The following is a 15891-nucleotide window of genomic DNA, read 5'->3' as shown; positions in this document are numbered from 1 at the left end:
TATGAGTTCTTTATATATTTTGGATATTAACACTTGATGGTATGTATCATTTGCAAATATCTGCTCCCATTCAGTAGGTTGCCTTTTCTTTTTGTTGATGGTTGATGTGCAAATGCTTTTTTAGTTGATGTAGTACCATTTGTTTATTTTTGCTTTTGTTGCCCTTTCCTGAGGAGACACATCCAAAAAAATATTGCTAAGATTTATGTCAAAGAGGTCAGTGCCTATGTTTTCCCTTAGGAGTTTTATGGTTACAGGTCTTACATTTATGTCTTTCATCCATTTTGTGTTTATTTTTGTATATAGTATAAGAAAATGGTCCAGTTTTATTCTTTTGCATGTAATTGTCCAGTTTTCCCAATACCATTTATTGAAGAGACTGCCTTTTCCTCCTTTTTATATTCTTTCCTCCTTTGTTGTAGATTAATTGACCATAGGAATGTGGGTTTATTTCTGGGTTCCTACTGTTTGGGTTACTATAGCTTGGTAGTATAGTTTCATGTCTGGGAGCATGATACTTCTGGCTTTGTTTTACTTTCTCAAGATTGCTTTGGCTATTTGGGAACTTCTGTGGTTCTATACAAATTTTAGGATTATTTGTTCTAGTTCTGTGAAAAATACCACTGGTATTTTTTTTTTTTTTTTGGCGGTATGTGGGCCTCTCACTGTTGTGGCCTCTCCCATTGTGGAGCACAGGCTCCGGATGCACAGGCCCAGTGGCCATGGCTCATGGGCCCAGCCACTCCACGGCATGTGGGATCTTCCCGGACCGGGGCACGAACCCGTTTCCACTGCATCGGCAGGTGGACTCTCAACCACTGCGCCACCAGGGAAGCCCCCACTGGTATTTTGATAGGGATTATGTTGAATCTGTAGATTGCTTTGAGTAGTATGACATTTTAATGATATTGACCCTTCCAATCCATGAGCACTGTGTATTTTTCTATCTATTTTTTAATTTTTTTAAAAAAATTTTGGCCATGCCACATGGCATGTGGGATCTTAGTTCCCCAACCAGGGATCAGACCCACACCCCCTGCATTGGAAACACAGAGTCTTAACCACTGGGCCACCAGGGAAGTCCCTATTTTTCTATTTATTTTTGCTGTTTTTTATTTCTTTCCTCAGTGTCTTTTTCAGAGTACAGGTCTTTCACCTCCTTGGTTAGATTTATTACTATATATTTTATTCTTTTTGATGCAATTGTAAATGAGATTGTTTTCTTTGTTTCTCTTTCTCAGTTTGTGATTAGTGTATAGTAATACAACAGATTTCTGTATATTAATTATGTATCCTAAAACTTTAATGGATTTATTAGTTATAATAGTTTTTTGGTGGGTTATTTGGGGCTCTAGATATGGTACCATGTCATCTGCAAATAATGAGAGTTTTACATCTTCCTTTCTATTTTGGATGCTTTTTCTTTTTTGCTCTTGCCTAATAGGTGTGGCCAGGACTTCCAACACAATGTTGAATAAGAGTGGCAAGGTTGGAAATCCTTGTCTTGTCCCTGACATTAGAGGAAGTGTTTTAGCTTTTCACCACTGAGTATGATTTTAGCTGTGGGTATGTCATATATGGGCACTACTGTGTTGAGATATATTCTTTCTATACCTACTTTGTTGAGAGATTTTATCATAAATAGATATTGAATTTTGTCAAAAGCTTTTCTGTGTCTATTGAGATGATAATTTGATTTTCATCTTTGATTTTGCTAATGTGGTGTATCACATTCATTGATTTATGGATGCTAAATTCTCCCTGCACTCCTGGAATGAATCTCACTTGATCATGGTACATAATTCTTTTAGTGTATTATTGAATTCAATTTGTTAATTTTTTTTGAGGATTTTTGCATCTATGTTCATCAGGAATAGTGGCCTGTAATTTTCTTTTTTGGTATCAGGGTAATGCAGACCTCACAAAATGAGTTTGGAAGTGTTCCTTCCTCTTCAGTTTTTTGGAATAATTTGAGAAGAATAGGTATAAACTCTTCTTTAAATGTTTTGTAGAATTCACCTTTAAAGCCATGTGGACCTGCACTTTTTTGGGGGGGGATGGGGGTTATTACTGATTCAGTTTGGTTTCTAGTAATTTGTCTACAGTAAGTCCCCTACATACAAACCTTCAAGTTGAAACTTTCAAAGATGTGAACATGTGTTCCATCAGTGTAGGTCTGAGTGAAATTGCAGCTTGCCCTCTGTCTCCTATTGTTGACAGTCCTTCAGCTCTACAATCTCCCATTTCCTCTCCCTCCTCTAGTCAGTAACTCTTCTTGCCTGTTCACTCGATGCCAGCCCCTGTATGCCAGCTATTGTACTGTGCTACTGTACTTTTCAAGGTACTGTACTGTAAGATTTTAAATGTTTTCTTCATTTTTGTGTTTGTTTTTTTAAGTATTATTTGTGTGAAAAGTATTATAAACCTATTATAGTATAATACTATATAGCCAATTTGTTAGTTGGGTACCTAAGCTAACTTTGTTGGACTTATGAACAAACTGGACTTACAAACACACTCTTAGAAGAGAACTCGTTCGTATGTAGGGGACTTATTATATTCAAAATTTTTAATTTCTTCATGATTTAATCTTGGAAGATTATATTTTCTAGGAATATATCCATTTTCTAGACTGTCTGATTTGTTGAATATAATTGTTCATGTATTCCCTTATGATCCTTTGTATTTGGTGTCACTTCTAACTTCTCTTTCATTTCTGGTTTTATTTATTTGTGCCCTCTTTCTTTTTTTCTTGATGAACCTGGCTAAAGTTTTGTTGATTTTGTTTATCTTTTCAAAAGACCAACTCTTAGTTTCTTTGATCATTTCTATTGTTTTTTAGTCTCTATTTAATTTATTTCTGCTGTGACCTTTATTATTGCCTTCCTTTGGGTTTTGCCTGTTTTTCTTTCCTAGTTCCTTTAAATGTAAATTCAGATTATTATTTATGCTTTTTCTTATTTATTGGGATAGGCATATATCACTATAAACTTCCATCTTAGAAGTGCTTTTGCTGTGTCCTCTAGATTTTGGAACATTGTGTTACTTTCATTTGTCTTAAGGTATGTTTTGATTTCTTTTTTGACCAGTTGATTGTTTAGTAGTATGTTGTTTATTCTCCACATATTTGTGTTTTTTCCAGTTTTCTTGTACTTAACTTTTCCGTTTTCTTGTACTTAATTTTTAGTTTCGTATTATTATACTCAGAAAAGATGCTTGATATAATTTCAGTCTTCTTAAATGTATTGAGACGTGTTTTGTGGCACAGCACGTGATCTATCCTGGAGAATGTTCTATGTTCACTTGAACAGAATATGTATTCTGCTGCTTTTGGATGGAATGTTCTATGTGTATATTTGTTAAGTTTATCTGGTCTAGTGTGTCACTTAAGGCCAGTGTTTCCTTATTGATTTTCTGTCTGGATGATCTGTCCATTGATGTAATTGGGGTATTAAAATCCCCTACTACTATTGTATTGTCATCTATTTTTCCCTTTATTTCTGTTAACATTTGCTTTATGTATTTAGGTGCTCCTATGTTGGGTACATAAATTTTTACAAATTTTATATCCTCCTGTTGGATTAGCCCCTTTATCATTATATAATGCCCATATTTGTTTTGTTACAGTCTTAGTTTTAAAGTCTATTTTGTCTGATATGAGTATTCTTACCCCAGTTTTTTTTTTTTTTTTCATTTGCTTGGAATATCTTTTTTCAACACTTCACTTTCAATCTATGTGTAACTTTACATCTTAGGTAAGTCTCTTATAGGCAGCAATATAGATGGGGTTTTTTAATCCATTCAGCTACCCTATGTCTTTTATTCTTCTATCTCCAGCTGTATTACCTGCTGACTCTCTCTTTACACAGTATTTTTATAATTTTATTTTTATTGAAATATAGTTGATGTACAGTATTACATAAGTCACAGGTGTATAATCTAATGATTTACAATTTTTAAATGTTATAGTCCATTTATATTTATTATAAAATATTGGCTCTATTCTCTCTATTGTACAATATAACCTTTTAGCTTATTTTATACATAATAGTTTGTACCTCTTAATCCCCTACCCCCTATCGTGCCCTTCCCCCCTTCCCTCTCCCCACTGATTACCACTATATGTTCTCTATACCTGGGAACCTGCTTCTTTTTTGTTATAGTCACTAGTTTACCTTATTTTTTAGATTTCACATATAAGTGATATCATACAATATTTGTCTTTCTTTATCTGACTATTTCACTTAGTATAATGCCCTCCAAACCCATCCATGTTGTTGCACATGGCAAAATTTCATTATTTTTATGTCATTTGATTGGAGCATTTAGTCCATTTTCATTTAAAATAATTATCCATGGGTATGTACTTAATGCCATTTTGTTAACTGCTTTCCAGTTTGTTTTGCAATTCTCTGTTTCTGTCTTCTCTTGTTTTTTTTCCCTTGTGGTTTGATGGGTTCCCTTAGTGTTATGTTTGGATTTCTTTCTCTTTATTTTTTTGTGTATTTATTAGAGGTTTTAGTTTGTGGTTACCATGAAGTTTAGAGAAACTGACCTGTATGTATAGCCATCTATTTTAAGCTGATATTTGCTTAATTTTCAAGGCATTCTAAAAACACTACATTTTTCCTCCCCACCCCCTGCACTTTATGTTTTTGATGTCATATTTTACATATTTTTATTTTATGTATCCCTTAACTACTTACTGTAGTTATCGTTGATTGTACTACTTTTGTCTTTCAAACCCTCATACTAGCTTTTTAAGTGGCCAATCTTCTACCTTTGCTATATATTTCCCTTTACCAGTGAACCAATGAGGTATTTTCTTTCACATATTTTCTTATTTCTAGTTGTGGCCTCTTCTTTTCTGCTTAAAGAAGACTCTCCAACATTTCTTGTATGTCTAGTTTAGTGGTGATGAACTCCTTTAATTTTTGTTTGTCTGGTCAACTCTATCTCTTCTTTAATTCTGAATGATAACCTTGCCAGATATAGTATTCTAGATTATGTTTTTTTTTTCCCTTTAGCACTTTAAATATATCCTACTCCCTTCTTGCCTATAATCCTTCTGCTGAAAAGTCAGCTGACAGTCTTACGGAGTTTCTTTTGTATGTGATTAGTTGTTTTTCTCTTACTGCTTTTAAGATTCTCTCTTTATTTTTAAGTATTACCATTTTAATTATAGTATGTCTTTGTGTGGGTCTCTTTGGATTCATCTTATCTGAGACTCTATGTGCTTCCTAGCAGTAGACCTGGATATCTATTTCCTTCTCCAGGTTAGGGAAGTTTTCAGCCATTATTTCTTCAAAGTTTTCTGTTCCTTGATCTCTCTCTCATTCTGGGACCCCTATAATGCAAATGATAGTATGCTTTCTGTTTTCCTGGAGGTCTCTTAAACTCTCCTCATTTTTTTTTTGGAATTATTTCTTCTTTCCGCTGTTCTGATTGGGTGATTTTCACAATTCTATCTTCCAGATTTCTTATCTGTTCTTTTGTATCATGTAATCTTTTGTTGATTCCCTCTGGTGTATTTTTTATTTCAATTATTGTATTCTTCATCTCTGATTGGTTCTTTCTTGCATTGTCTAACTGTTGAAGTTCTCACTGGGTTCTTCCTTCTTCTCCTGAGTTCAGTGAGCATCCTTAGACCATTTATTGAACTCTTTATGAGACACATTCATATCTCTGTTTCATTAAGGTTTTTTCCCTGGGGTTTTATTTTTTTCTTTCATTTGGAATATATTCCTCTGCCTCAAAATTTAATTTGACTTACATTTTTTGTTTCTATGAGTTAGATGAAACAGGTGCCTCTCTGGTCCTGAAGGAGTGACCTGTGTAGGTATGTACCCTGTGTAGACTGTTGTGCCAGGTGGCATTGACAGGCTGGCTAGGGCTGGAGTGATTTCAGTCCAGAGGAAATCCCTGGGGAGTGCTGTACCTGAGGCCACCTTGATGGGTTGGCTGGAGCTGAAGTGGGCACTGGCCTGAGCAGTCCTTTGGTGCACTGTGCTCAAGGCTGGCTTGACAGGACAGCTGGAGCTGGAGCAGGTGTGGGCCTGGGAGTGTCTTGGGGAAACTCAGATAATGGCTTTCACTGGCACCTCCAACCCCAGAGAGGGCTTCAGTAGTTCCCTGCCCACTTGGCAGGAGCTCTAGGGTTAGTTAATGGATTTCCTTCCTGTATAGTCTAGGTGCCCTTTAAACTGCTGTCACTTTGCTGTGTCCCAGGGTGGGCAAGTCTGTGCTCAGGTCCCTCAGCAACATCCCTCCCTATTGCAGGTCAGGCATTGGGAGTGGGGTTCCTGTGGATACCTTATCTTCATCTTTCTTACCCATTTTATGTGGTCTTTCTGTGTGCAGTAGCTGTTCAATCAGCCCTCGGTTCTTCTTCAGGAGGAACTGCTATATATATATAGGTATAGATTCAGTGTGCCTGTGGGAAGAGTTGAGCTCAGGTTCTTCCTATGCCACCATCTTGAACCCATTCCTGAAACTGCATTATTGACTCTACCTGAATAGGCAACATATTTTTCTACCACTACCTTTTTGCTTTTCCTGTGCTCTATTATTAGTTAAGAATTAGGTCTTGCTTCCATTTTCTTATATTCAAATCTCATCTTTCAAGACTGAGCATGGTTATTACTCTTGTCCCATTCAACTTCAAAGAAGTCTATATCAGTACCTTTCTGTAGCATAATATTTTGTCTTGTTTAATCTTCATTATGTACAGATTGATATCATGTAACATACTGTAAACTCCTTGATCATAAAAGTTATGTTTTACACATCTTTGCGTATTCTCAGTTGCCTTAGTACTCTGGCATTCATATAGGTATTCATTCATTCAACAAATATACATTGAGCTCCTACTCAGTGTCACATGCTAAATGCTAGGGAGGTGGCAATGAATATAACATGAAAAATTTTTCATGCTTGTGGAATATAAATTCTATTAGAGGAAAACAGATAATAAGCAAAGGATATTAGTAAATATGTAGACCTGCGGAGGGGGGGGAACGTTGTGCAAGAGGTATAAAATTGAGATGGTGGGATGTCATTTTAGGTAGGGTGACCAGGAGAGGTGGCATTTGAGGAAGTAAGAAAGCTGAAGAAATTATGAGAAAAGGTCATGGAACATCTTGAGGAAGGACACTGCAGGCTGATGGGACAGCAAGTGCAAAGGCCCTGTGGAGGATTTCCTGAAGGTGAAAGAGAAATTTGAGTAGTAGGAGATGAGGTGAAATTATAGGTGGGTGGGATGATCAGTGGTGAGCAATTATATAGAACTTTGGAGTTAGTTGTAATGACATTGGTTTTAGTTTGAATACTGTATATTATTATAGTATATTATAAGAATCAGATTATTACCAGAATTAGGAGGAAAGGAGCGTGATGTGAATTATGTTTTAAAGCATCCACCAGTTTCAGAATTTAGAATGGATTGAAGGGGGCCAAGGGTGGAGGAGGGGAGAGCAGTTACAATATTATGAAGACTTCGGTGTGGTGTATTCTGGATATAAATGTATAGGATCCATATTAAACCCTCTGTCTAGCCAGCTGCATAAAGGAAGAAGAAACACCTAGATATATACTCAATAACCTTGGAAAATAGTGACAAGCTCTGCCCCTAATCTTTGCATATTATTATGCAAAGCTAACTGGCCTGAAAGGCAAAGCTAGCTGGCCATTATACAGTGTGACCTAATCAAAATCTGAAGAAGCAGGAGGAGGATAAAAAGCAAAACATCCTCTCTAGCTCTTGTTGCACTGACCCACGAGTGCCACTTACACAAGACTGGACATAGTTGATAGTAGAAAATATGTCATGGCAAGTAGTTACAGCTTCTTTGATAAATTGATTTCCACAGATCTTTTTTCCCTCCATGCATATGCCTCTTAAAAGAAAAAGTAAATTCTTTCACTTCTATTCTTAAAATTCAGGTATTTTGTTTAGTCTTTGGTTAGAGAAATTCTCTCTCCTTGGCTGCTCATCAATTCTGTCATAAGTTAATCAATAGGATGGTTGGGGAAGATGGCGGAAGAGTAAGACACGGAGATCACCTTCCTCCCCACAGTTATATCAGAAATACATCTACATGGGGAACTGTTCCTATAGAACACACACTGAACACTGGCAGAAGACCTCAGAGCTCCCAAAAGGCAAGAAACTCCCCACGTACCTGGGTAGGGCAAAAGAAAAAATAAAAATCAGAGACAAAAGAATAGGAATGGGATCTGCACCAGTGAGAGGGAGCTGTGAAGGAGGAAAGGTTTCCACACACTAGAAGCCCCTTCGTGGGCAGAGACTGCAGGTGGCGGTGGGGGGGGAGCTTCAGAGCCGTGGAGGAGAGCACAGCAACAGGGCTGCAGAGGGCAAAGCAGAGAGATTCCTGCACAGAGGATCGGTGCCGACCAGCACTCACCAGCCCAAAAGGCTTGTCTGCTCACCTGCTGGGGGTGGGGTGGGGGCTGGGAGCTAAGGCTCCAGTTTCAGTCAGATCACAGGGAGAAGATAGGTGGCATGAACCAGCCTGACGGGGGCCAGTGCACCATGGCTAGCTGAAGGGAGTCCGGAAAAAAGTCTGGACCTGCCGAAGAGGCAAGAGACTTTTTCCTGCCTCTTTGTTTCCTGCTGCGTGAGGAGAGGGGATTAAGAGCGCTGCTAAAAGGAGCTCCAGAGACTGGTGTGAGGTGTGGCTAACAGCGTGGACCACAGAGATGGGCATGAGACACTAAGGCTGCTGCTGCCGCAACCAAGAAGCCTGTGTGTAAGCACAGGTCACTATCCACACCTCCCCTCTCGGGAGCCTGTGCAACCCGCCACTGCCAGGGTCCTGTGATCCAGGGACAACTTCCCCAGGAGAACGCACAGTGCACCTCAGGCTGCTGCAACCTCATGCCGGACTCTGCCGCCACAGGCTCACCCCGCCTCCGCACCTCTCCCTCCCCCCAGACTGAATGAGCCAAAGCCCCCAAATCAGCTGCTCCTTTAACCCCGTCCTATCTGAGCGAAGAACAGACACCCTCAGGCGACCTACATGCAGAGGCGGGGCCAAATGCAAAGCTGAGCCCCAGGAGTTGTGCAAACAAAGAAGAGAAAGGGAAATTTCTCCCAGCAGCCTAATGAGCAGCGGATTAAATCTCCACAAACTTGATGTACCCTGCATCTGTGGAATACCTGAATAGACAACGAATCATACCAAATTGAGAAGGTGGACTTTGAGAGCAAGATATATTATTTTTTCCCCTTTTCCTCTTTTTGTGAGTGTCTATGTGTATGCTTCTCTGTGAGATATTGTCCATATAGCTTTGCTTTCACCATTTGTCCTAGGGTTCTGTACGTCCTTTTTTTTTTCATTATTACTTAAAAAAATTTTTTTTCTTAATAATTATTTTTTGAATTTTTATTTTAATAACTATTTTATTATATCTTACTATTTAATTTTATTTTATCCTCTTGCTTTCTTTCTTTCTACATTTTCTCCCTTTTATTCTGAGCCGTGTGGATGAAAGGCTCTTGGTAATCCAGCCAGGAGTCAATGCTGTGCCTCTGAGGTGGGAGAGTCAACTTCAGGACACTGGTCCACAAGAGACCTCCCTGCTCCACGTAATACCAAATGGCAAAAATCTCCCACTGATCTCCATCTCAACACCAAGACCCTGCTTCACTCAACGACCAGCAAGCTACAGTGCAGGACACCCTATGCCAAACAACTAGCAAGACAGGAACACAACCCCACCCATTAACAGAGAGGCTGCCTAAAATCATAATAAGGCCATAGACACCCCAAAACACACAAGCAGAGGTGGACATGCCCACCAGAAAGACAAGATCCAGCCTCATCCACCAGAACACAGGCACTAGTCCCCTCCACCAGGAAGCCTACACAACCCACTGAACCAACTTTCGCCACAGGGGACAGACACCAAAAGCAACGGGAACTATGAACATGCAGCCTGCAAAAAGGAGACCCCAAACACAGCAAGATGAGCAAAATGAGAAGACAGAAAAACACACAGCAGATGAAAGAGCAAGATAAAAAGCCACTAGACCTAACAAAAGAAGAGGAAATAGGCAGTCCCCCTGAAACAGAATTCAGAATAATGATAGTAAAGATGATCCAAAATCTTGGAAATAGAATAGAGAAAATGCAAGAAACCTTTAACAAGAACGTAGAACTAAAGAGGAAGCAAGCAATGATGCACAAAACAATAAATGAAATTAAAAATACTCTAGAAGGGATCAATAGCAGACTAACTGAGGCAGAAGAACGGATAAGTGACCTGGAAGATAAAATAGTGGAAATAACTACTGCAGAGCAGAAAAAAGAAAAAAGAATGAAAAGAACTGAGGACAGTCTCAGAGACCTCTGGGACAACATGAAATGCACCAGCATTCGAATTATAGGGGTCCCAGAAGAAGAAGAGAAAAAGAAAGGGACTTAGAAAATATTTGAAGAGATTGGAGTTGAAAATTTCCCTAATATGGGAAAAGAAAGAGTCAATCAACTCCAGGAAGCATAGAGAGTCCATACAGGATAAACCCAAGGAGAAACAGGCCAAGACACATACTAATGAAACTATCAAAAATTAAATACAAAGAAAACATATTAAAAGCAGCAAGGGAAAAACAACAAATAACACACAAGGGAATCCCCATAAGGTTAACAGCTGATCTTTCAGCAGAAATTCTGCAAGCCAGAAGGGAGTGGCAGGACATATTTAAAATGATAAAGGAGAAAAACCTACAACCAAGATTACTTTACCCAGAAAGGATCTCATTCAGATTTGATGGAGAAGATAAAACGTTTACATACAAGCAAAAGCTAAGAGAATTCAGCACACAAAAGCAGCTTTACAACAAATGCTAAAGGAACTTCTTCAGGCAGGAAACACAACAGAAGGAAAAGACCTACAATAACAAACCCAAAGCAATTAATAAAATGGGAATAGGAACATACATATTGATAATTACCTTAAGTGTAAATGGATTAAATGCTCCCACCAAAAGACACAGACTGGCTGAATGGATACAAAAACAAGAACTATATATATGCTGTCTACAAGAGACCCTGTTCAGACTTAGGGACACATACAGACTAAAAGTGAGGGGATGGAGAAAGATATTCCATGCAAATGGGAATCAAAAGAAAGCTGGAGTAGCAATTCTCATATCAGACAAAATAGACTTTAAAATAAAGACTATTACAAGAGACAAAGAAGGCCTCTACATAATGATCAAGTGATCGATCCAAGAAGAAGATATAACAATTGTAAAACTTTATGCCCCAAATGTAGGAGCACCTCAATACATAAGGCAAATACTAACAGCCATAAAAGGGGAAATCAACAGTAACACATTCATAGTATGGGACTTTAACACCCCACTTTCACCAATGGACAGATCATCCAAAATGAAAATAAAAAAGGAAACACAAGCTTTAAATGATACATTAAGCAATATGGACTTAATTGATATTTATAGGACATTCCATTCAAAAACAACAAAATACACATTTTCTCAACTGCTCATGGAACATTCTCCAGGGTAGTTCATATCTTGGGTCACAAATCAAGCCTTGGTAAATTTAAGAAAATTGAAATTGTATCAAGTATCTGTTCTGACCACAATGCTATGAGACTAGATATCAATTACAGGAAAAGATGTGTAACACTTACAAACATATGGAGGCTAAACTATACACTATTTAATAACGATCTGATCACTGAAGAAATCAAAGAAAAAATAAAAAAATACCAAGAAACAAATGACAATGGAGACACGATGACCCAAAACCTATGGGATGCAGCAAAAGCAGTTCTAAGAGGGAAGTTTATAGCAATACAATCCTACTTTAAGAAACAGGAAACATCTCGAATAAACAACCTAACCTTGCACCTAAAGCAATTAGAGAAAGAAGAACAAAAACATCCCAAAGTTAGAAGAAGGAAAGAGAACATAAAAATCAGATCGGAAATAAATGAAAAAGAAATGAAGGAAACGATAGGAAAGATCAATAAAACTAAAAGCTGGTTCTTTGAGAAGATAAACAAAATTGATAAACCATTAGCCAGACTCATCAAGAAAAAAAGGGAGAAGACTCAAATCAATAGAATTAGAAACGAAAAAGGAGAAGTAACAACTGACACTGCAGAAATACAAAAGATCATGAGAGATTACTACAACCAACTCTATGCCAATGAAATGGACAAACTGGAAGAAATGGACAAATTCTTAGAAATGCACAACCATCCTAGACTGAACCAGGAAGAAATAGAAAATAAGAACAAACGAATCACAAGCACTGAAACTGAAACTGTGATTTAAAATCTTCCAACACACAAAAGCCCAGGACCAGATGGCTTCACAGGCGAATTCTATCAAACATTTAGAGAAGAACTAACACCTATTCTTCTCAAACTCTTCCAAAATATAGCAGAGGGAGGAACACTCCCAAACTCATTCTACGAGGTCACCATCACCCTGATACCAAAAGCAGACAAAGATGTCACAAAGCAAGAAAACTACAGGCCAATATCACTGATGAACATAGATGCAAAACTCCTCAACAAAATGCTAGCAAACAGAATCCCACAGCACATTAAAAGGATCATACACCATGATCAAGTGGGGTTTATTCCAGGAATGCAAGGATTCTTCAGTATATGCAAATCAATCAACATGATACACCATATTAACAAATGGAAGGAGAAAAACCATATGGTCATCTCAATAGATGCAGAGAAATCTTTTGACAAAATTCAACACCCATTTATGATAAAAACCCTGCTGAAAGTAGGCATAGAGGGAACTTTCCTCAACATAAATAAAGCCCATATATGACAAACCCACATCCAGCATCGTCCTCAATGGTGAAAAACTGAAAGCATTTCCACTAAGATAAGGAACAAGGAAAGGTGGCCCACTCTCACCACTATTGTTCAACATAGTTTTGGACGTTTTAGCCACAGCAATCAGAGAAGAAAAAGAAATAAAAGGAATCCACATTGGAAAAGAAGAAGTAAAGCTGTCACTGTTTTCAGATGACATGATTATATACACAGATTCCCAAATATGCTACCAGAAAACTACTAGAGCTAATCAATGAATTTGGTAAAGTAGTAGGATCCAAAATTAATGCATAGAAATCTCTGGTATTTCTATACACTAATGATGAAAAATCTGAAAGTGAAATTAAGAAAACACTCCCTTTTACCACTGCAACAAAAAGAATAAAATATCTAGGAATAAAATTACCTAAGGAGACAAAAGACCTGTATGCAGAATATTATAAGACACTGATGTAAGAGATTAAAGATGATACAAATAGATGGAGAGATATACTATGTTCTTGGATTGGAAGAATCAACATTGTGAAAATGACTCTACTACCCAAAGCAATCTACAGATTCAATGCAATCCTTATCAAACTACCACTGGCATTTTTCACAGAACTGGAACAAACAATTTCACAAATTGCATGGAAACACAAAAGACCCCGAATAGCCAAAGCAATCTTCAGAACTAAATATGAAGCTGGAGGAATCAGGCTCCTTGACTTCAGACTATACTACAAAGCTTCAGTAATCAAAACAGTATGGTACTGGCACGAAAACAGAAATATAGATCAATGGAACAGGATAGAATGCCCAGAGGTAACCCCACACACATATGACCACCTTATCTTTGACAAAGGAGGCAAGAATATACAGTGGAGAAAAGACAGCCTCTTGAATAAGTGGTGCTAGGAAAACTGGACAGGTACATGTAAAAGTATGAGATTAGAACACTCCCTAACACCATACACAAAAATCAGCTCAAAATGTATTAAAGACCTAAATGTAAGACCAGAAACTATCAAACTCTTAGAGGAAAACATAGGCAGAACACTCTATGACATAAATCACAGTAAGATCCTTTTTGACCCACCTCCTAGAGAAATGGAAATAAAAACGAAAATAAACAAATGGGACCTAATGAAACTTCAAAGCTTTTGCACAGAAAAGGAAACCATAAATAAGACCAAAAGACAATCCTCAGAATGGGAGAAAATATTTGCAAATGAAGAAACTGAGAAAGAATTAATTTCCAAAATTTACAAGCAGCACCTGCAGCTCAGTAACAAAAAAACAAACAACCCAATCAAAAAATGGGCAGAAGACCTAAATAGACATTTCTCCAAAGAAGATAAACAGACTGCCAACGAACGCATGAAAGAATGTTCAACATCGTTAATCATTAGAGAAATACAATTCAAAACTACAATGAGATATCATCTCACACTGGTCAGAATGGCCATCATCAAAAAATCTAGAAACAATAAATGCTGGAGAGGGTGTAGAGAAAAGGGAACACTCTTGCACTGTTGGTGGGAATGTAAATTGATACAGCCACTATGGGGAGCAGTATGGAGGTTCCTTACAAAACTACAAATAGAACTACCATACGACCCAGCAATCCCCCTACTAGGCATATACCCTGACAAAACCATAATTCAAAAAGAGTCATGTACCAAAATGTTCATTGCAGCTCTATTTACAATAGCCAGGAGATGGAAGCAACCTAAGTGTCCATCATTGAATGAATGGATAAAGAAGATTTGGCACATATTTACAGTGGAATATTACTCAGCCATAAAAAGAAATGAAATTGAGTTATTTGTAGTGAGGTGGTTGGACCTAGAGTCTGTCATACAGAGTGAAGTAAGTCAGAAAGAGAAAAACAAATACTGTATGCTCACACATATATATGGAATCTAAGAAAAAAAAAAAAGGTCATGAAGAACCTAGGGGTAAGACGGGAATAAAGACAGAGACCTACTAGAGAATGGACTTGAGGATATGGGGAGGGGGAAAGGTAAGCTGTGACAGAGTGATAGAGTGGCATGGACATATATACACTACCAAACGTAAATAGATAGCTAGTGGGGGGCGGCCGCATAGCACAGGGAGATCAGCTTGGTGCTTTGTGACCACCTAGAGGGGTGGGATAGGGAGGGTGGGAGGGAGGGAGACACAAGAGGGAAGAGATATGGGAACATATGTATATGTATAACTGATTCACTTTGTTATAAAGCAGAAACTAACAGACAATTTTAAAGCAATTATAGTCCAATAAAGATGTTTAAAAAGAAGTTAATCAATAAAAATACAATATTTAACAAACACCTACAAGATATTGCTCTGTGCATCTAAGGCAAAGTCCTGTAGGACATTACTATGCAGTTGGGAAGACAAATTATTACATGTGTCTAAATAGTGTAATGACTCAATTAAATAATGGTCGTGACTGAAAGAAAAGAACAAAGTATTAACCAACATATAACTAACTAGTTATGTCTCATAAGCAAAAAAAATAAAATAAAAAGTACTATCAATTCTGAACAAGAGCCACCTATTCTGTGTTGAAATAGTTGAGAAATTTATTGAAGAAAGAGTTGATATAAGATAGAATGAAAAAAGAGGGAGAATTCCAGATGTAGAGAATGCATAATAAATTCTTGGAGGAGTGTTTGGGCAATAGACTAGGAGAAATCAAATAGTATGGGATAGAATAAAAATAAGACTGTAAAGAGGCTTAAGCTCTAATGATAAGAAGCTGAAATAACCAAGTGAATAAAGCTGGATTTTAGCCACTGGACATTTAGTAGCTGCTAGACGATTTTTAGGGAGTATAACAGGGAAAGAAAATGTTGAAATTATAAAAAACTTCATAAAGATCAATCAGGAAGCTATGTACAAAACTGTTTGGAGGTGGTAACACTGACAATTTTGAGACATCACTAAAATCCCATCTGTATGTGTCTATAGGTCTCCTATCATAAATAATATTTCTGCACTTGTTCTCAAAACTTTACAGTGCTATTTCACTGCAACAAGTATGTCTCAAAC

This window comes from Mesoplodon bidens, assembly GCF_964165515.1.
Source record: "Mesoplodon bidens genome assembly, chromosome: 5".
Classification (NCBI taxonomy): domain Eukaryota; kingdom Metazoa; phylum Chordata; class Mammalia; order Artiodactyla; family Ziphiidae; genus Mesoplodon; species Mesoplodon bidens.
This window is presented reverse-complemented; position numbering follows the sequence as displayed.